The sequence below is a fragment of the Anas acuta genome, chromosome 3 (genome assembly GCF_963932015.1).
Source record: "Anas acuta chromosome 3, bAnaAcu1.1, whole genome shotgun sequence".
Taxonomy (NCBI): Eukaryota; Metazoa; Chordata; class Aves; order Anseriformes; family Anatidae; genus Anas; species Anas acuta.
Window position 1 is genome coordinate 105615797 of NC_088981.1, and position 21392 is coordinate 105637188.

The window sequence follows — 21392 nt, forward strand, 5'->3', positions numbered from 1 at the left end:
CCATATGTCCTATTTCTGGAGCTCCATCATGATATCTCATTACGTCTTTATTCTTTCAAACTGTGAAGTTACTCAGCACTCTTCCCTGAGTAGCCTCAGATTTGACTGTCTGTTACCAGTTTCCAGGTCTACCCTAGTACTGCCAAAGAACAAAATAAAATCATGGGATATTTTAGCTGTCACTTAAATATTCATTGGTTAGATTAACATTATCTCTTGAAAGGGAATGCCAATTACTCAGCAGTTTTACTAGTGAGGTTTTACATTAGTAACTGGAAAAATTTACAGTAAATTCTTGACATTTTAAATCTATTTCAAACAACAGTGATTCTAGTGACATCTGAGTCATTTTGACTCCAAATTTCAGTTTTGATAGGCCCAGTAGTAACATTGTTAGAAACCCTTGCAACTGAAGGAATAATATTTTGGGGCTTCTACATTGATTTTTTTTTCCTTGTGCAGCTGGTGGTTGTAATTGGCTAAAATGAGTTTATAATTAATAAACACAATTATAATTATAATAATCATTATAATTAATAATACAACTAAAATTGTATTATTAATTTCCAGAATTCATATGTCATGTTAAGTGTTAGCCACCAATCTTTTCATGATCACAAATTGTTTGAGAATATTCATTTTATTTTGCGATCTAGTTACAGCATCCTCTCTGAAATAAACTTGCAGTATTAAACAAAATTTCACTTTTTCAGCATTGTGATGCATGTCTAGATACGGTATAAAGTAAAACTAAATGAAACTCCTCACATGTAGAATTTTTTAATGATAAAACTAAGAAGTTTAACATAATCACTTATTGTGTATCGGTGATTTCATTTTACAATATTTGACACACATGTAATAACAATACAGTCCTCAGGGCTGAGTTACATTTTCCATAAACCACGTATTTTAGTAGCTCTGTACTTTTATCATTGCATGGATAAGATGCATAAAGGCTTATTTTGAAATGTTTTCTCATCAGGAAGTTTTGGTAGTATTAGAAGAGCTTTTACAGAGGAAAGCATAAAGGACTTGTAATAGCTAGCAAGCATGACATCATTAAAAAGCAATGAATATTCCTGTTCTAACCCAGGCCACACATCCTGCTGCCCTGGAAGACAGCCAACCCAACATCCTTTTAGGGTTACAGGGCAGGCTGTGGCCTTTCACAGTTTGCTTTAGTAATCTCTGTATGTGGAATATTCACTGGCAGGCATTACAATAAAATCTAAAATTACTCCATCAGAGAGCTGGTGTTCCACCCTTCCTGCATTCTTCCCTGACAGTGAAATTGCCCAAAAGAGCTTTATTGCATTTCTGTAAAGGACTGTGAACAGAGCTGATAGAGTCTTTTGCAGGGTTTTTCAGATGGTTCAATGGCATTTTCCTCTTGAAAGGAAAAACATTATTTAGACTGCTTAAAAATATGTTATACTGATATTCTTATTAGTTCCATTGCACAAAACCATTAGAGTTTAATTCTGCAATCTTCTCTCTATATTTTCAGTGATCTTTTCAGATGACCAGCGGAAAAATAATCAGATCTTTCCCTTACATAGCATGGCTATCACATTGGCTGTGCAAAGTAGAGCTCTCTGTGCCCAGGTGTTCTGCTATCCTAAATCCCTTTATGCCATCCCTTCAGGGAAAAAAGGAACTGCAAGCTGCAGCAAAAAGAACAGTTCAAGATTCCTGATGTTATTTAAATAACAAAACATAAGGAGCATAAAAAAATTCAGGATGATGCTTTTTATCTCCCAGGTAATGTCCTCAACAGCATTCAGCAGACATATTCATACTGCCAGCACCTGATTTACATGATGAAGGAAGATTGTAGCAGTAACACGCAGTCTGTAATTCACAGGAGAATTTTATGTGCCTCAGGATTACCTTAGAGAAAATATTATTTCTCTGAATAAGTAATGGAGAGAGACAGATGTCTCTGTAGACATCACAATGAGATCTTGTCTCCCTTAGTATAGATAGCACATATTGTTTGACTTTCTTTATTGACTGTATGGGAAATGTACACATCTCCTTTAAAAGAATTCTCTAGAGACCTAAAATTCAGGTATAATAAAGATGCTTCTTCCAGGTGACTTGATATTATCCATTTCTTTCCAGGCTTCCTTAAGCACCTATGAACAGAAGTAGCTTCCTCTGAGAAGATCCAAATTTTATTTGTGTTTTGGGTCCTTTGGCAATATTGATCATTGCCCACTGAAATATGTTTGAATCCAAGGGAATGATCCTTTTGTCTTCTGGAGTACTTTATAACATGTTTTGGGGAAAGCCTAGATTAAGAAATACCTAACCATCTTCATGCCATGTTCCTATACCAGCTGTACCAACATTTACTTCTCCAATTTACAAGTTTGGACAACAGTTGAACATGATCTGGATTAAATACAACTACTTTATTTTTTTATTTTATTTATTTATTTATTTTTTAAACAGATTTGTGATCTGTCTTACAACATGGTTTCACGAAGTGTTGGGTCACCACAGCTCAGGAGAAGATGTAGTACAACACAGCTTCTTGTACTGTCTGCCCCTCAAAGCCAACATCTCCTGAAATTACACCCAGAGGCATGTAAATTAGATGACTAAAGACAGCTGAAAGAAATCCCTTACTACACCATTTGGTTCTACAAAGTAGTTATTAATTATATTTAGACCAAAATGAGTTATAGGATGTCAGACAGAAAAGTAACATTCACATTCAGAATTCTTTAGTAAGTGTTCAGTTGCAAAGACCAGCATGAAAAGGTATGTTTGGAAAATCTGTACAGCTTTTTAAAATCAGAATCAGTTCCCATAAAGTGAACTATTGTCTGGAAGAAATGAAGTTACTCATAGGTAGTTATATTGAGAAAGGCAGCAGGAACTGAAATATCCCTAGGTGATTTATAATAAATAGAATCATTTACCAGTCAAGACAATCCCAGTGAGACAAGGTGAGGGAAATGTATTGTTACACTGGTAATCACATCAATTCTTTGTCTTGCTGTTTTTGTAACTGTTATACTGCATAACAGAAAAAGAAATGTATTACAAAAACACTCTCTTGGATTCTGTCTATGGCTACCATTTTACTGTCAGATCTATCCCTTTGCTTGGCTGCAGAATGTATATTATCTAAAATAAAATAATAAAAAAAAATAAAAAAATAAAAAATAAAAAAAAATAAAATAAAAAAAAAAGAGAGAGAGAGAAAAAAATGTGGGTGTCTCTAGCTTTTTTACACCATGATATAATGTTCTCTGATATTCATTATCAGAAATCTTAAGAAGTGATAGAGTTGTCTAGAGGTGAAGAATGACATATTGATCTCTCCTCCAGTTCCTTTATATCAGATAGAAGCAGCCTTAGCTACTTCTGGAAAAATTGTGTGTATTTTGGCAAGGAGTGTTTTATTGCAGGACCTGTCCCCTGATAATCCCCTTGCAACACTGATCAAAGCTATGTGAGCTTTGGAAAGGTGAGGGGAAATTGAGACAGTATGACATGCAGGGGCAGCAGTGAGGCTAGATTCATCATCTTTCATTGTTGCTAATTGTATTCTCAATAACAAAATTAAGGCACCATGAACTGTAAAGAGAAAAACCTTGACTATGTAATTTGACTTTGTGCATTCAAGTGTCTCCAAACTGAATACTCCAAACTTCTTATCAAACTCCAGCACTGGGAACATTGCCATATCTACTGCCTCTTCATAAATCCAGTTCTTTCTTACCATGACTGAAGCTTCAGCATCTAGAAAGAGACCAGGCATGTAAGTATGAGAGAAATGCTTTATTTTCAGTGCTTTCTGGAGGCCTTCTCATGTACCCACAAATGTTGTAGTCTACCTCATTGCCTAAGTTATAAGGCATACACCTTTACCTCATAGGCCCCCCTACAGCCACAACTAACATGGGAGCAGAGCTCAGTGAGCAGTTTGGCTAGGTGCCTGGAGCACACTCTATTGCAAGAAATCATATGTAAAAATAGAGAGGCATGCAAGCGGAGGAAAGTGTCAGGCCAGGATTCTTTCACCTTGCATGTGGCCCAGCTGGATCATTTTTTTCATAATCCAGCATCTCCTACTTTGTCATTCTCAGTCCTTGAAAAGGCAACTCCCAAATGCAGACTGAACTGCCAGATAGAATCTCTGTGTGAACAGAGATGTGATCCACTAACTTCAGATGTGTGTGCTTTGGATGAGGCTGCATGTTTGGAGATTGACTTTTTTGAAGAAAAAATCAGAATGGCAGTCAAGCATTGTTAATGACAGCCCCTTTTCCTGAAGAAGGATCTGCCCAGATGTTGTGATTATGGAGCTTTTTCTGCACCAATATTCAAAACTTCTTCATGGTGAGGGTGATGGCACACTAGAACAGGTTTCCCAGGGAGGTTGTGGAGTCTCCTTGTCTGGAGATATTCAAGGCCCATCTGGATACCTACCTGCTCTAGGGAACCTGCTTTGGCAGGAAGGTTGGAACCAATGATTTCTTGAGGTCCCTTCCAACCCCTACAGTTCTGTGATCCTGTGATTCTGAATCACCTGTGAGCGCCAGAAGAAATGCACCAGATATAGGTTTGCAGAAGGGCTGTCTTCCATTGAGAGACTTGATGTGAAGTGAGTAGAATGAGGCCATGCTATTCCCCACATGAAACAAATTGGTTACTCAGATCCAAAATGCTGGCATGAAGCAATTCACAGAATTGCTTTAACATGACTTACAACTACAATAAAAAGACAGTGTAAGTATCCATAGTTCAGTTGCCTGTGAGTTTCATGTGACATTCTCACCTAAAAGGTTATCAAGTATGTAAAGAAGAGATTTCTCTGAAATGTTATGCTTAAGAGGAAGTCTACTTCTCCCTTTCCTGTGTGATATTTCCTGAATATCAGCAGTCAGAAGGCCTGACTGCTCTGCTTGGTATGGCACTTAATGTTTTATCCATATAGAAACCCAGGCCTGACCTTTATTTAACTGAGAATAACAGCACTTATTTGTTGTATAATTTGGAAATGTGCAGAACAGAAATCTTATACATAATGTTCAGAAATTTGGCATTATTTCTGGATTCCTCAAGTATGTGATCTCTTCAGTTAAAGAAAAAATATCACCACTTAAACCTCCAACAGCGTATGACAGTTTTATTGACCAATTTCCCTCCTATCCAGTATCCCATCAGGAATTTTGAATGAGAGCCTTTGTAAAGTTCTGATGTTTGATAATACTTTATTTCCTACTCTGCATTTAGACCCTACTGGTAGTTAGACAAATTAATAGGTGTTTATAACTCTGACTCTTTTGTCATAAGTACTGCTTTCTTAGACTCTTGGAAAATTTGTTGGAAAGGTCTCCTGTTCTTTGTCTCTAATAGTTTATTGGAGGACTTTGATAAATTATAGAAAGGATTATAGAAATGCCTTCTCCTCTGTGGCAGCTGTTGCAGCTTCCATGCAGTGACACATACCACCATACTCCTGCAGATGTTTGTATCATAAATGTCCTTGGGAAAAGGGAGAAAAACTCCTGGGTCACTGCTTCATGTGGAACAGAATTCCTGATGTTCCAGGAAAGATAAATGGGAAGCAAGAAATGGAGACTTCTTGGCATAAGCCAACCAGAGTAAGTGAAGGAACAAAGGACAGATACACATTTTTAATCTTGTTTCATTGTTGCTTTTTATTTTATTTTATTTTATTTTATTTTTCCTTGAGCAGTTCTGCAGTTCCTCTGTAAAGTGGGAAAATATGAAGAAATGTTTTGTCAGCATGTCATATGTCAGCTACATCAGGAGCTTCCATAACGTTATTGTAGAAAATATTAATTTACATATTAGTATAGATTGCTAATAGTAACTCATTTCTTCTGTTTTTACTTAGCAATTAGACTTTCTCCTCTGAGAATACAGCACTCAGTGGCTGGTGAGCTGGCTGATGGGTATTTCAGGAGTCATGCCAGAATGCAATTCTGCTCAATACAAAATCAGATATCTAAGAACTTCATGTTGAGAAGAGGGAGGACTTATTAAAATTCGAGTTTGGAGTATTTTGAGATGTTTTATTCCTGTGCTGATGGGATTGCCCAGTTTTAGAACAAACATTTATCCTTCATCTTCCACAGATGTCAGATATATGAGGAGGATTTTCTCAGAACTATGCTCTGGGTGTGATGGAGTCCATTGAGCAAAAGGTATTTGGAAGAAATGGTAAGGTTCAGTAGAGTTGCTTTACTTAAAGAATGCTTACCAATTTTTACCCCTGCGACATAATTTGGCTAGCAAGTAACCTAAACTGAACTTTTCCTTTTTGTTCATTCATTACACAGTCCTCATGTTTAAAATGTACATTTTTAGACTTTTATGCCTTGTTTGCAGAACTGCTGAGTGCTCACAGCTGCTACTCAAACCATTGTGTTCTGGGCATATAAAATGAATGCTAATGCAAAAGAATACGAGACAGCCTAAACTGAAACTAATGGCAAACAGTTACAGAGATGACACAGAATGACAAGACAATAAAACCACAGGTGAAATTCTCTGTTACTGTATGTGAAATGATACAAATAGGAAAAAAAAAAAAAAAAAAAAAGTAGAAACAAATAAACAAACAAAACCCCACAACCAAACAGCTACTATTCTAATTACACATTCAAGATAAAAAGATAAAAACCTTTTTTCAAGATAAAAGCTCCTAAATTAATCACTGCTTAGGAAAGAAATCTGGAAGGTGTCATCAGCTTAATTGTGTGTGATGGTCAAAAAACATAGTAAGAATTGGGAGGAAAAGAATGAATAAATAAATAAATAAATAAAAAGCTGATCTATCTTAGACTGAATCTGAGACTGCACCCATATTTTGAATATAGCTTTTCCCAGTGGAAGGTTTGCTCAATATTTACCTTCCGTTTTGTAAGCTTTGTCCAAACATCCATTATAGACCATTGTAAAAATTATGTTGAACAAGATATTACTCCAATGAAACTTGTGGTCTGACACAATATAACCATTTATTAAGCTTTTATGAAAAAACTCTGAAAACTCTGATATGTGAAATATCAGACCAGAAATTCAAAATTTAAAATTACTGGAAAATATATATATTCACATTTTTGTGTCTAAAAATCAGTATGAGCCCTCTTTCAGCTGACTGGGAACTGGGAACACAAGCCTGAGTCTGTATAGGAACTGTGTTTCCATTTATACACACAAATTAAGGAAGAACAAGAGACTGACTTGCACACTAGCATATCAACATCCCTCTCATTTTATTGTATGTTTCTTTTCAAACTTTTGGCTGAGATGCGTAGTTCTCCCATAAGTGTCCAGGATAAGCTTGTGGGATAGCAAAGGTGGCATGTGGTTGTAAATAGCGCAAGTGAGGGACTTTCACTCCCATTCTACTTGCTCTCAGAGTCAGAAAAGACGTCTTGGCCCATTTTATTTACTAGGACAGATATAACCTATAGTGATTAGTGCTTAGGGAAGCCTAATAGATAATGAGTCTATCGGTCTTCACAGCAGGATTTGAATAGTGTGCAGTAAGTAAACGTGCATAAATACACTGAAAACAGAGAACAAAATGAAATATGGAGTATGTATCCCCTGTAAGCAACCATCATCTATCATGTGTAATGAGGTAAGGGTCCTATGGAAAAAGAATATAAACAGGGGAAATTTAGGCTTGACATCAGGAGGAAGTTCTTCACAGAGAGGGTGGTTGCACACTGGAACAGGCTCCCCAGGGAAGTGGTCACTGCACCGAGCCTGTCTGAATTTAAGAAGAGATTGGACTGTGCACTTAGTCACATGGTCTGAACTTTTGGGTAGACCTGTGCGGTGTCAAGAGTTGGACTTGATGATCCTTAAGGGTCCCTTCCAACTCAGGATATTCTATGATTCTATGATTCTATATAACTCAAGACAATATCACAATAATAATCCCCAAAGTAGAGGGATTGAGATGTCCTAGGAAAACAATTGCACACTTTTGTGTAATTTATTTTCCATCTTTTTTTCCATCTGATTAGTGGTAAAATATAATTTTCAGGAGGTGTTTTTGTTTTTGTTTTGTATGTATTTCATATGCACATAGTTCTGCGCTTACAGGCTACATCTACCTTATCAAATATTTTAGATCAATAAGAGAAAGACTTCATGGCAAAATACTTGATGTTAAGGACCAAAGGTATATGTAAGAAAGGAGAGTAGATGGAATTATCTCTAGTCTAGTCCTGTAGACCTAATATTCATTACTAAGTGGATCTGCACTTCTGCAGCACATCTTTTGAAACAATCCCTTGTTCAGGTCTTCTGAAACTGCCCCATGACGTGAATTAAAGTACTGTAAATGAGGACAACCAAAGGATTTATGTTTAATGCACATTCTTTATTCAAACTACATGTATAATACTTGTATAAGTTCATCTGGAAGTAGACATTTGTTTATATGTATAAATTTATGCAAATAAGAAAAATATGATCTGTACAGAGCAACTCTGTATCTGTCATTTCCTGAATCAGCACTAGGAATATTATGGTATAAAAAATGATGTTTTCAGAAGGTCATATTTCACCATCACAAAAGCAGTGATAGTGAAATATTCATTGCTCTCTGTGAACTGACTTTTCGTCAGAGGACAATGGAAAATCCCTTTTTGCATTCAGTATTTAAACTCTGTGGTTGTTTTTGTGTTTTATGTATTGCTGTGCTTTGAGAAGATTAGTAAGGATTACAGTAGAATATTTCAATGGATTTCAAAGCTATCTCTTTCTTAACATTCATCTTCGTCTTGTTGAAGAGAAATGTGATGGCTCTTTGCACTAATTTTTGTGTTACAGAGCTTTTGTGCATGTAGATATTCATGTCTGTATGTTTAATAAAAAGAGGAATATCAAAATCTTTATTCTTCATTAAATGTAGACTTTTTTAGAATAGTTACTTAAATCCTATCTTATTGCCTAGGTAACAGATTAGAACATCTATCATTGCATAATTAGATATTTACAAATGCAATGTTAATGGCACCTATTAATTTTAACTTGAAGATCTGTGCCTTGTTAGTAAATAGTGCAGAAAATTAGTTTCAAGTTAAAAGGTTTTCCTTCTCATAAAATTTAATCAAGAAGTATCTAAAAACACTTTTGTGCATCTGAGTGGACTGTAATTCTTTAATAATATAGCTGAATTGTTGCAAGAAAGAAGAATACTGCCTGCTGTTATTAGTTGCTGTTCTATATTTTCAGATGAGATTAACAGAATCTAAAAATAGAATGTTTGCTGCAGTCATGGTAACACACATTTCAAAATTTGCAAATGTTAACACACAATGTTTTAACTAGGAAAAGAAGATGTCATATCAGATAAGCTGAGTACAGATGGAAAGGTTTTTTTGTTTGTGTTTTTTTTTGGTTATTTTTTTGTTTGTTTGTTTGTTTTTTGTTTGTTTGTTTGTTTGTTTTTGTTTGTTTGTTTTGTTTTGTTTTGTTTTGTTTGTTTTCATTTGGGTATTGTCTGGCTCTGAACAAGTTTTAAATTTCTCTGTAAATTCTGGAGAAGTAAAATTTTAGCCCAGATCCAACACAGTCATGATTACTAATAGTATTAGTATTCCCAGAGCAGATAGTACAGTCCTTCTTTATTAACTTGATATTAACTAAGTATTTTGATTTCCATTTACTGCTATTTATTTATCCATGCAAGATAAATAAATCCATATGCAGCAGCCACCACCACCACTCAGATTTGGAGAATTAGACTGGTAATATTTTGTGTTAATGTCTTAGTAGATGACTCCAGTGGCCACAGCAGAGAAGGGACTTTGATTGATACATATGACTGTTTACTGGTGGGGAAGAAACAACAACAACAACAAAAACACTTGAATTTATCTTTCTGTGGTTAAAACATAAAAAAGAAGGTAGGAAAACCATGTTTAAATCTGCATAGCACAGCCTGCTATAAATGATCAAGTTGAGGAGCTAGACTAAAGCAAATTGAGAGCTTGGGCCTTGTAACATCACACAAGAAAACACAGCACAGAGATGGAAGCAACTGTGAGAGACCCAAGACTGGTGCCAGAATGGTGTCAGAGCAGTGTCAGACCCAGGCTTCACACGCTTTGAAGATAAAGGGGGCTTATATTATATTAGGTGTATCTTTGCCTTAGCGTGGTTGCTCAGCCTGGGTGGGCAAGTTTTGTCCCCCCATCCTGTACCACAGGGCTGGCAGAGTGGTAGGCACTGGTATAGAGATCCTTGGGAGTGCAGATAATGTCCTAAGTTTTCTCACTGAGGTGACTAGGACAGTGTCCTCTTAAAATCTCCATTCAGATCAGGCAGAGTGGTAATTTACACGTCTTAGCACTGTTAAGAGGATATGCTCAGCCTCACTGCCTTTATCTTACCATCATTTTTTATTTTATTCTTTTTATGTCAGCCTCCAGATATGGAAGTTGTGAAAATCTGTGTTCCTATGCAAGTATTGTTTCTGAAGCTTCTCCTTTATGATAGACAAAAATTCATGTTATAAATTTTTCAAAGACCAGTTCATGTTCTATTCATTTATGTTTAAAAAAAGTCTCTGGAATCTACGTAGAGAAGGTGGTTAACTTTGGATATGACAATTTTGAACACATAACTTTAAGACTGATTTGTAGATTTTAGTGGCTCAGTTTCCAGGGGTTCTAAGTGATGAATCTCCCTCCTGTAAAACTAAACCCTTTGTAATCTGTAAGTGCAGGTACAAAGAGCTACTCATTTGTTTTATTTTGTTTTGTTTGTTTCATGGGAACATCTGTCTGCCAATCTCCAAGTCTCCAACCATTCTGCTAAGTTAATGAATTCTACAAACATGTTCCTGAACATTTATGTTATAAATGTGATATAAATGTTAATAAATAAACTGTGAGGCTTCCTGCCACTCTTCTGAAAACACCTTCTAATCTGTGTTTCTATTCAATGTTTTTGAATCTGAGGAGGAAAATTGTTGTGAAATTACATAAGCATGGAGACATATATTGACAGGATTTTGGCACAAAGGTGGGTATATAATGATCAAATTTTGAAGCACTTGTTAATATTTTACAATTTTATAATATAAACTTGAAATGTAATAGACTTTGAAAGTTATTTGGCTGAAGGAATGGGAATCAGGCAGGGAATAAACTCATTGCTAATGTTCTGGGAGCTCTTCATAGACCTGTCTGTTGAGGCAAGAAAATGAAAATAAAACATACTGTGATTATGCTAAGTAGACCTGTACATAGCAAAAGAGTTGCACTACTTTCCTCTAGTTCTTTTGGTCCCTTGGGAGCAAGGCTTTAGCATGAAAACAAATAGAGAAAAACTGGTAGCATAATACGATACTTAAATACTTCTAAATGGTTTACAGGTGTCAACCAACCCAACATCTCCAAGGAGGTTTGTGCTATGACTTTGCTATTGATGACTCCCTTCCAAAGCAGCTAATATTTTGTAATTGGATCAACTACTAATGCTTTAGAGTTTCATGCTTCATTAATTAGAAAGCTGTTGTACACTCTTGTTTTGTCTCAGTTACATTGTTAATATATTTCATTCACCTTATTTACAGAGGACAGTAATTTTTTTTTAATAAAGCATTTTTTTTTTAGATAGGAATTGCATGCAAAGTTGTCATTTTCCTTGTTCTTCCATTTAAATGAAAACAACAACAACAACAACAAAATATATATATATATAACGGGGGGGAGGGGAGGGGGGGAAGGGTGGTAGGTATGAGGTTTTCTTCTTCTTCCTCTTCATCTTTTTTTTTTTTTTTAATACTTTGTTTAAATGCCCTATACCACAAAGTGGTATCAGGGTGGTATCAGGTTGCTTAGCTGATGAATGTCTCTAACCAATTTATACATTTTAGTGCTGAAAGTTCTGAGAAAATGAGACTGAATTTACAGGGATAAAAGGAAACTGTTAAAAGCTTATCCCATAATGTTAATGTTTAGATTATATCTAGCAGTCCCAGATGAGCTGGAAGATGCAAAAATATATATATATATGTATATTCTTCCTTTGAAGATTTGTATGTGAATAGAACATAGGGATGGTATTAGCTTTATTTTTAGTGAAGAAAGAAAGTGAAGATAGTGAGAATTTGATTCAGGAGGATGATTGGGGATACTTTTAAATTTAAGTCTGATATTCTAAACTCTTTTGTATTCAAAGGAATGAAAAACACTTTTGGGATCTAAATTCAACATGGTGGAAGTCCTTAGAACAGACTATATCTACGATATTTTTGAAAATTGATCTACAGTCATGTAACAGGTACTTAATCCATTAGGTATGTAATAGGTATGGAAGTTCCTTGAAAAAAAAAAAAAATTTTTTTTAAACTTTCTACTTTTATTTGGAATTGTTAAAAATGTCATTATGATACTTCAAATAAAAGAAATCTGCATTTATTTTCAGTTAAATTATCCATGAGCAAGGCCTGTAAACAATGGATTTTATTAAAGATGTCTTCTCCTTTGATGCTTTGTCCTGCCCATTTTAGCTATTATGATACCCTGGTCTGCATCCACTTTAGGAACATAATACCAAGACAGACAATCACTAAGGGAATCATAGCAAAGTAGCATGTGGTAAGACATTGTGAGAAATATTTGCTGGATGCTAGACTGAAATCCATGCAAGAGCTGTTTTGGTTCTGTTGTCTGTTCTGTTCTGTTAAACCAACCTGTATCTCACTGTTTTTCTAAGCAATTTCTATAATCCCATGTTACACACATTGTAGGCAAACTAATAATCCCTTAAGAAAATAGCATATTTACACCTTCATTACCAATTGCAAAGAAAATAGAAAAACACACGGACTTACTGCTGATAATGTTTTTAATTCTTCCTTTCTAGGCAATTATGTTATCAACATTCTTACCAAACTCTGGGCTTTATTGTACAAATCCTATTTACAAGATATCAATAAAAGTTCTTAGAGAAATTAGGATTACCCATCCAAACGAGGGAGATAGGATCAGGTCTAGCCTGCAGTTTTAACAAACATTGAATCACTGGATGTAGAATCAGATTTAGTACATAACACTTGCAAAATCTATTATAATCTGTGGAACGGATAGAAGACAGCAGGACTCAACTTTTTCCATCAGAAACCTTTGAACTGCCACAGGTAGCTGTGGCATTTCATACCTAAGAAACACAAGTGTATATGGTATTTACAAATTGTCTTCATTTCTTTGAACTTCCTGCAGCTTTGTTGCAAAAATTCCCAGGTATATGTTAGTTTATTTTCAAGTAGACCCTACTATTAGGGTACCCACTGGTCATTCTGTAAAGAAATACTTTAACTACAAATATCCCAAAGTTAGTGTGTTTTTTTGTTTTGTTTTGTTTTGTTTTGTTTTGTTTTGTTTTCTTCCAGGCTTTTGCTTTAGGTTTTTTTGTTTGTTTGTTTTGTTTTTACTGAGAGTATGGTCAATATTTGCTTTCACTTACTCAGACTTACTAGCAGCCTGACACTATCGTTGCCCCAGATGAGGAGTGTTTCTTTTTCTGTCTCATCAAACTATAAATGGATTTGACTTCTAATCTCTTTTATTATGTTGCAAACTTGGTTTCATTTGTAGTCTTCTTCAGTAGGTCTTCATGCAGAAGCTAATGAACAATTAAAAAGAGAACAATAATATATTACTTAAATCTAGTGAAGCCCGTGATCTCATCTTCCACAAACAGAAATTTTACAGAAGTCTTCAGTTCATCTGTGGATGTTCTCTGTAGATCTTTCACTCTGTCAGTGACATTGATGTATCGGATATACCTCTGATATATTGGCAGACCAATGTTGAAGAGAGGGAAAACTTTTCTTTAGTTATAAGGACACAGAATATAAGAGTAAAAGCTGATCAGAAATGAAGTTTTTCTTTAATGAAAATGTTCTGAGGTATTAGGCCTGGTCATAACCCGTAGTCTAGATAAAAGCAATAACAATAAATACACAAGGTGTCTCACCAAACCTAGCTGCATTGGTGAAGACCATGCACTGAATCTGGCCACCATTTTGGAGATTAAGGGAATGATGTGTTCATATCGCTACTTTCATCTCACCAAACAGTGAAGTCGCTTTTCCAAGTCTATCTCTATAGATATACCACTCATTTTCATTTTTACTTGAAATTTTGAGTTTTCAGTATGTGGAAATCTATCTCCTTTACAGTAAATAATGCAGTAGATATGCGCATACAAAGAGTCAAACCAAATAAATCAGCCTAGTTTTCTAGACCTCCACAGATCAGAACTTGGGTAAGAAAAGAGGCTCCAGAGAAAAACTTAGAAATAAGAAGGATATAAGGAATACATATTCTAGAGATAAAATTAATCTGAGCAGTCCACTGTGCTGATGTTTCTTTCAAGGACAAGACAGCTAATTAATTAGCACACAGAAGGGAATTTCACCCCTCAGACCTCAAGCGAGTAGGATTACTGAGGTGAACTGTGAACTTCCATCTGAAAATGGATCAATTAACAAAGGAATACACTGCACAGGAATAGACTGCACAAATATGAAACAGCCAGGTACAGACTGCACAGAATAGACTGCACAATTATGAAAGAAGATCATGTTGCAACCCTAGGCTGGTACAACTGTAGGTACAATTAAGTACAACTGTAATGGCTAGCTGAGGTAAATGCTGATAACAGAATATTGATTATAATGGCATGAGAGAGCAACTGGTGAGGAAAGCTTGACACAGCCATAGTCACTGGCTCGATCAAGGAATCGGGTAGTGGGAAAAGTGTTGTCCTGTGATGTTGGATTAAGAAAATCAAGCATAGCTTAACACAATGGGGCAACTTTCCTGCATAGGTTTCATAGTTGTTTTTGCTGTTGTTTAACTGATGGGATGTTGGTACATAAAGTATCTGTGATCTGTGAACAATCATGGTTCAGTTTGCATGCTCACTGTCAAACCCCATAGATGAGACTGCCCAGTTGCTTATTTCTTCCTGCCCCATCAGCCCACTTTACATCTGTATCCAAACTTTATTACAATCTTCCTTGCTACTGGTAATAAATGTGCTCTATTTTTGTCATTACTTAGTATTGCAATAGAAGTTGAGGTAGCAAGAAAGACAATGGAACCATTGTTAGGCAATGAAAAAGTGAACCAGTTTACCTGTGATTTTGATAGATAACAGATGTCATCAGGTATACCACTAGGCCATTCAGAGTGCAAAACTTTTGGACATACAATACAGTCCACATTGTTGTATTATGCACAGCAAAATGTCTTACATTTTTCTATTGTTCATGGTGTTTTGAAGCATCCTTTTTATGTCAGCTTTTGATGTGTCTTTCTCTTCAAAGTACACTGTGTGCTGACAAAGATCAGTGAGAATGAGGAGAAAAGGTGACAGCATCTAGGTACACTCTGTTTTTATGAGATTAAGTGACAATTCAGAGGAAAAAAAATAATATATATGAGCAATTGTTGATATGATGTTCTCATCTGGAGCCAAAAGGCAAGAAAAGAGAACACAAGATTAAAAAGATGAAAAATTCATCTTCTGTCCTTGTCACTCATTACAAATTTTGGCTGCTGGTAGCAGAAAACAGAGGACAACCCCAGAGTAGCCTACAAAGTACAGCATACCTCAAGGCATACATGAATTCTGTAGTCTTGAAGTAGCTCTGAGCTGGGTTGTTAGGGAGAAAAAATGACCTCTAGCTGGGCTCAGAACTGGAAGATCATAAAAAAGGTGTAATTACAGAACAGTTTGGGAACTAGGTTTTTGTTTCCGTAACTTTCTTTAATATGTCTTGCACAACATTATCTGAATGGTACAATAACAATAGTAGTAACAATAATTTTTTTCATATCAGCAACAAGAATATATTTAATATGTTGTATAAAGTCTTAATATCAGATAAGTAAAAGAAAAGGTACATTACCACAAAGGAAATTTGCAGTGAATTCTGTTTATTTGCTGCAATGTATGAAATGATTATGTAAGAATTGTCAAAAGGCTGACATTAGATCAAATTAGTCTCAATTACAATTAATTGTTTTTATTTTTTTGTTTTAAACAAAACAAATAGAATGTAGAAAATCTTTAAAGATTGTAATGCAGTATAGTGAAATACACTATACATGTATGTATACTGTATACATATATACATATAGCATGTATACTGTATTTTTAACATGCAAACATGATCATTTTACTTAACATTTTTCTTTTTCATATCATATGTACTGGGTCTGGCTGGAATGTTAACTTTCCCTGCAGCACCCCATACAGTGCTGTGTTCTGCACTTGTAGCTGGAACAGCAGTGTTATCACATCAGTGTTGTGTCTGCTGCTGAGCAGTGCTGGCACAGCATCAGGATTCTCTCTAACCCTCCTAGGGGGTGGGCAAAAAATGAGAAGAGAAATATCACCAGGGCAGCTGACCTAAACCAACCAAAAGGATATTGTGTACCATATGATGTCACACTCAGCAATAAGAAGTGGAAACAGGAAGAAGAGGGGAGGGCTGGGCTCTTGTGAAAACGTTGGTCCTCCTCCCGAACACCGAACACCGACTACGTGCGTTGAGGCCCTGCTTCAAGGACGTGATCAAGCATCGCTCATTTGTGGGAAGTAGAGAGTAATTTCTTTCCTCTGCACTTCCACATAGCCTTTATTTATTTTATTTGTTTGTTTTCCTCCCTTTTTTTCCTTTCCCCCTCCCTTTTCCCCTTTCATTTTTTTTCCCCTTTAGTTAAATTGTTTAGTTCATAATAATCTTTCTTTAATTATTATTATTATTATTTCCCTTTAATTAAATTATCCTTATCTCAACCTGTGGGTTGTTCTTTGCTTTACTTCTTCTCCTCCTCATCTAAGGAGTGGGAGTGAGAGAGCGGTTGTGGGGTTTAGCTGCCCAGCACGGTAAAACCACCACAGTCCTTTTTGGTGCCCAATGTGGGGCTCAAAGGGTTGAGATAACAATAGAATTGATTAAAACACGTACAACTAACACACGTACTTGCTAGTCACCATGTCCAGTGTTCTGTTAATAATGGCTTGTTTGATCATATGTCATGGTCTCCTTTCTCCTATATATCCGATCCGACAAAGTGCTACAATCTGTGTTCATTTTTTTGAATTCGCTGTGCTGCTAAGCACTGGTCTTGAGTTTAATCTGGCATTCAGGCTCTGCACTGTTATCATTTGGGTCTCATGGAAACTATCTTTTAGAGAATATTCAGAACTACACTGCCTTCCTTTCCTCATCTGAATACCAGTTTATTAATAATATCAGGAATGGTATCTCTTCCTTCTTTCACAGTGGGCTAATTACCACAATTTGGGAGTATTCTGAACATCCATGTGTAACCCATGTATTGCAATTTCTAATTCTGAATAATGGGTTTCCTCTTCTCTCGAAGATTAGTCAATTGTTTAGAAAGCTTACCTGGGAATCTGTCTCAAAACAGTCTTGTGGAGAGTGGCAAGGTGTGTGGGATAATGTTGGCAGATACCTGTCAAGGGTGTCTCCTCCAACGGTTTTGAATTTCACCCCTGAGCAAGTGTAAAATCCTAAAAACCTGGTAGAATGTTTGAGAGTTTTATGTCCTGACCCTGATAATGCCTAGGAACGACAGCTTGCAGCATTGTGCTGGGTCCTAGCTTACTCCTACCAAACACTGTTTAACATCATCCAGCACCTTGAAGAGAGGGAGGAAGTTTCTGAGTCTCATGACCAGATAACACATGCTGTGGCTGATCCAGAGGACTAACCGACTATGGTATGAGTCGCCCACATAGTCAAGTCAAAACAATGGAAACGGAAGTCAGCTCATTTAGTAAGGGAAGAAGCCTCTCCTAAGAAGGAGGGAGAAGGGGAAAAGGCAGGCACCTCTAAAGCAGAGCCATCACAAAAACAGCAGGAAGAAGAGATGGAAATCATAAAGGAATCAGAAGCCACTCGATCCCTATCCCTGAGTGAGTTGCGAGAAATACGAAAGGATTATTGGTGACTCCCAGGTGAACACATCCTCACCTGGCTGCTTCAATGCTGGGATGCTGGGGCCAATAGCCAACAAGTAGAAGGCAATGAGGCCAAGCAGCTGGGATCCCTCTCTAGAGAAATGGTAATTGACAAAATAATTGGGAGAGGAGCACAGATCCTCAGCCTCTGGAGATGACTTCTGGCAGCTGTGAAAGAAAGATATCCCCATAGGGAAGATACTGCATATCAAGTAGGCAAGTGGACCACTATGGATAAAGGTCTCCAGCATCTGCAGGAATTAGCTGTGCGGGAGATGATTTATAGTGATTTGGACAATGCCCAGACACCTCAAGATCCTGATGAAGTCCAGTGCACAACATCCATGTGGCGTAAATTTGTGCGGAGTGCACCATCAGCACATGCCAGTACATTGGCAGTAATTAACTGGGATGAGGGGATGGGACCAACAGTGTATAATCTGTCCTGCCAGCTTCAAAAATATGAAGACAATCTCTCTGTTCCGCTACTGTCCTGTGTCTCAGCTGTGGAGAAACTGTCTGAAAGACTTGACCACCTCGTAGAATGAGCATATTGCCCCTCATCTAGATGAAGTGATACTTCAGCCACTAAGAATCAGCATTTGCCTGCTCAAGAGAGAGAGAACCCAAGATGCACACCACGTGGCACCTTGTGGTTTTATCTGCGTGACCACAGGGAAGATATGAGGAAATGGGATGGTGTACCTACTTCAACCCTAGCTGCTCGGGTACATGAACTGAAAGGAAATACAGCAGCAAGAAGAGGGGCTCCTAAGAAAAATGCTGCTCCAGTTTCTATTGGGCAGTTCCCCAGAGGCAGTAGAAGAGCTGATGTTATTCTTGACCCTGATGAAGGGACTTCTGCTTCTCATTTGCAAGAATTAAGTGGCAGACACTCCAACCAGAACTAGAGGGGCACTTCCACTGCACTTCCACATAGCCTTTATTTGTTTTATTTGTTTGTTTTCCTCCCTTTTTTTCCTTTCCCCCTCCCTTTTCCCCTTTCAGTTTTTTTCCCCTTTAGCTAAATTGTTTAGTTCATAATAATCTTTCTTTAATTATTATTATTATTATTTCCCTTTAATTAAATTATCCTTATCTCAACCTGTGAGTTGTTCTTTGCTTTACTTCTTCCCCTCCTCATCTAAGGAGGGGGAGTGAGAGAGCAGCTGTGGTGTTTAGCTGCCCAGCATGGTAAAACCACCACAACATGCTTTCTTCACACAGAACATTTCAAAGTTATTGGACTGAAAGGAGACCCATATGTCACAAATCTATATGATCTAGGATCCTCCAGAAGAAGGTATCATCATTTCATACCAAAATGTTAATTATCTGTGATCTTGCATCTGAAGCTAATAACTGGTCCACATCTTGTATTTCCTATTATGTGTGTCCTGATCTCACTCTTCCCCATCCCAAACTAACATGCTTTTCTCCAAATTCCACGTTGGGAATTCATCCAATATCATCCATTATAAATAAATATTCTAAAAATTCTTTGGAATAAATGTTTTATTTTAGAAGTTCATTCAAAGTATTTTTGTTATTGTTGTTATTATTATGTGATTTTTAACATTTTGAACAGGGGTGGTTTTTTTGTTTGTTTGTTTGTTTTTTAATGTAATAGAATTTCGATATTTCAGAGCTATTCCTGAAAATTACTTTGTGCAGATGGCACAGAAAAGCCTTGTTTTCATGAGCCAAGTATTCTCTATCTCCCTATCTTTGTGAGAGCTGGAAACGTGTGCATAGTATGGATTAGCAGGCCTTGTTAAGGTGGGGTTTAAACATTGTCACAGAAACTTGGTTTAGAACATTTCTAGTCAACATGACATTAAAAATTTTTGTTGGCATCTACTTCAGGACTCTTGGTGGATATAAATAGACTAGGATTCAGAGATTCTCAAATTATGCTTTATAAGTGATAATTGTGATTTATAGATGAACCCTCCATCCTCCCATGAAGCATCTGATATCTAGAAGATATATATCTCTGTACACATTACATAATACTTAGACAAATAAAGCTAAGAATTGTTGCAGGTATCTGGCTATACTACTTTTTAAATTGGGCTGGTTCCTATACCAAGCAATTGTCTCTTCAGCTTACATTTATATTAGTTTGGGAATCCGTAATAATATTTGATGCCCAATGCCTTTCTGAAATGGTTATAGCATGAGCAAGAGAACTGTGGTGTAGTTTAGATTTGGAGAGTTCAATGCATTAATAAATAAATATGAAAGTGAAGGGTGGAAAATGTTAGGAATTAAAGTTTAAGATACAATTTTTCTTCTATAGAGGAATCAGTTTACTTTCCCCCCAATCATTTTAATTATTTCTGTTAGATTACAGCCACCATAGCAAAGATCACAATGTTTATCATTTAAAAAACTTTTTTAACCCTACATCCACTTTTCACTTTTCGCTGCAGAATGGGTACACTAGAGAGTGTTCAGCCTTTAACAGAATTGAAATAAATCCCCTCTGCATTATTCTGCCCTTTCCTCTCTCTGGTTCCCTCATGCACTCTCTAATGTTTGTTCTGATGTGGATTTAAGTAAGCTGCAGCTTTAACCCACTTGCATGGTTCATTGATGATGAACACCCAGAATTCACGCAAGATGACATAAGGCCCAATTGCTTCTTCATGTGCCTTTCAGGAAGTCCCCTAGGGCTTCAGATAATTTATAGGTGAACAATCTTCTATTTAACAACAGCTCTGCTTACAGAGGCGGACACATTGGATCACCAACCTAATGAAGAAAAGCCTGACCTGACAGTCAAAAGGAAAACTTTCTCTGTATCTCAGAGCCCTAGATATACATGTATGGAAAACATGGTCACAATCTCTAAAAGAAAATGCATTGTCCTCGTTTCAGTTAGGACAGAGTTAATTTTCTTCCTAGTAGCTGGTAGAATGCTATGTTTTGGCTTAGGATGAGAAGAGTTCTGATAACACCCTGATGTTTTAATTGTTTCAGAAAAGTGCATACACCAAGCCAAGGACATCTCAGCTTCTCACTCTGTCCTGCCAACGGGCAGGCTGGGGGTACAGCAAGAGCTGGGAGGGGACAGACCCAGCACAGCTGACCCAAACTAGCCAAAGAGGTATTCCATACCATCTGACATCATGTTAAACAATATATAGGGGTGGCTAGCCGGGGGAGGGCAGCTGGACTGCTCGGGATTAGTCTGGACATCAGTCAGCGGGTGGTGAGCAATTGTATTGTGCATCACTTGTTTGTACACATTAGTAGTAGTAGTACTATTATCATCATTATTGTTATTATTATTATTGTTATTATTATTTTCCTGTCTTAATAAACTGTCTTTATCTCAACTCACAGGCTTCACTTTCCCC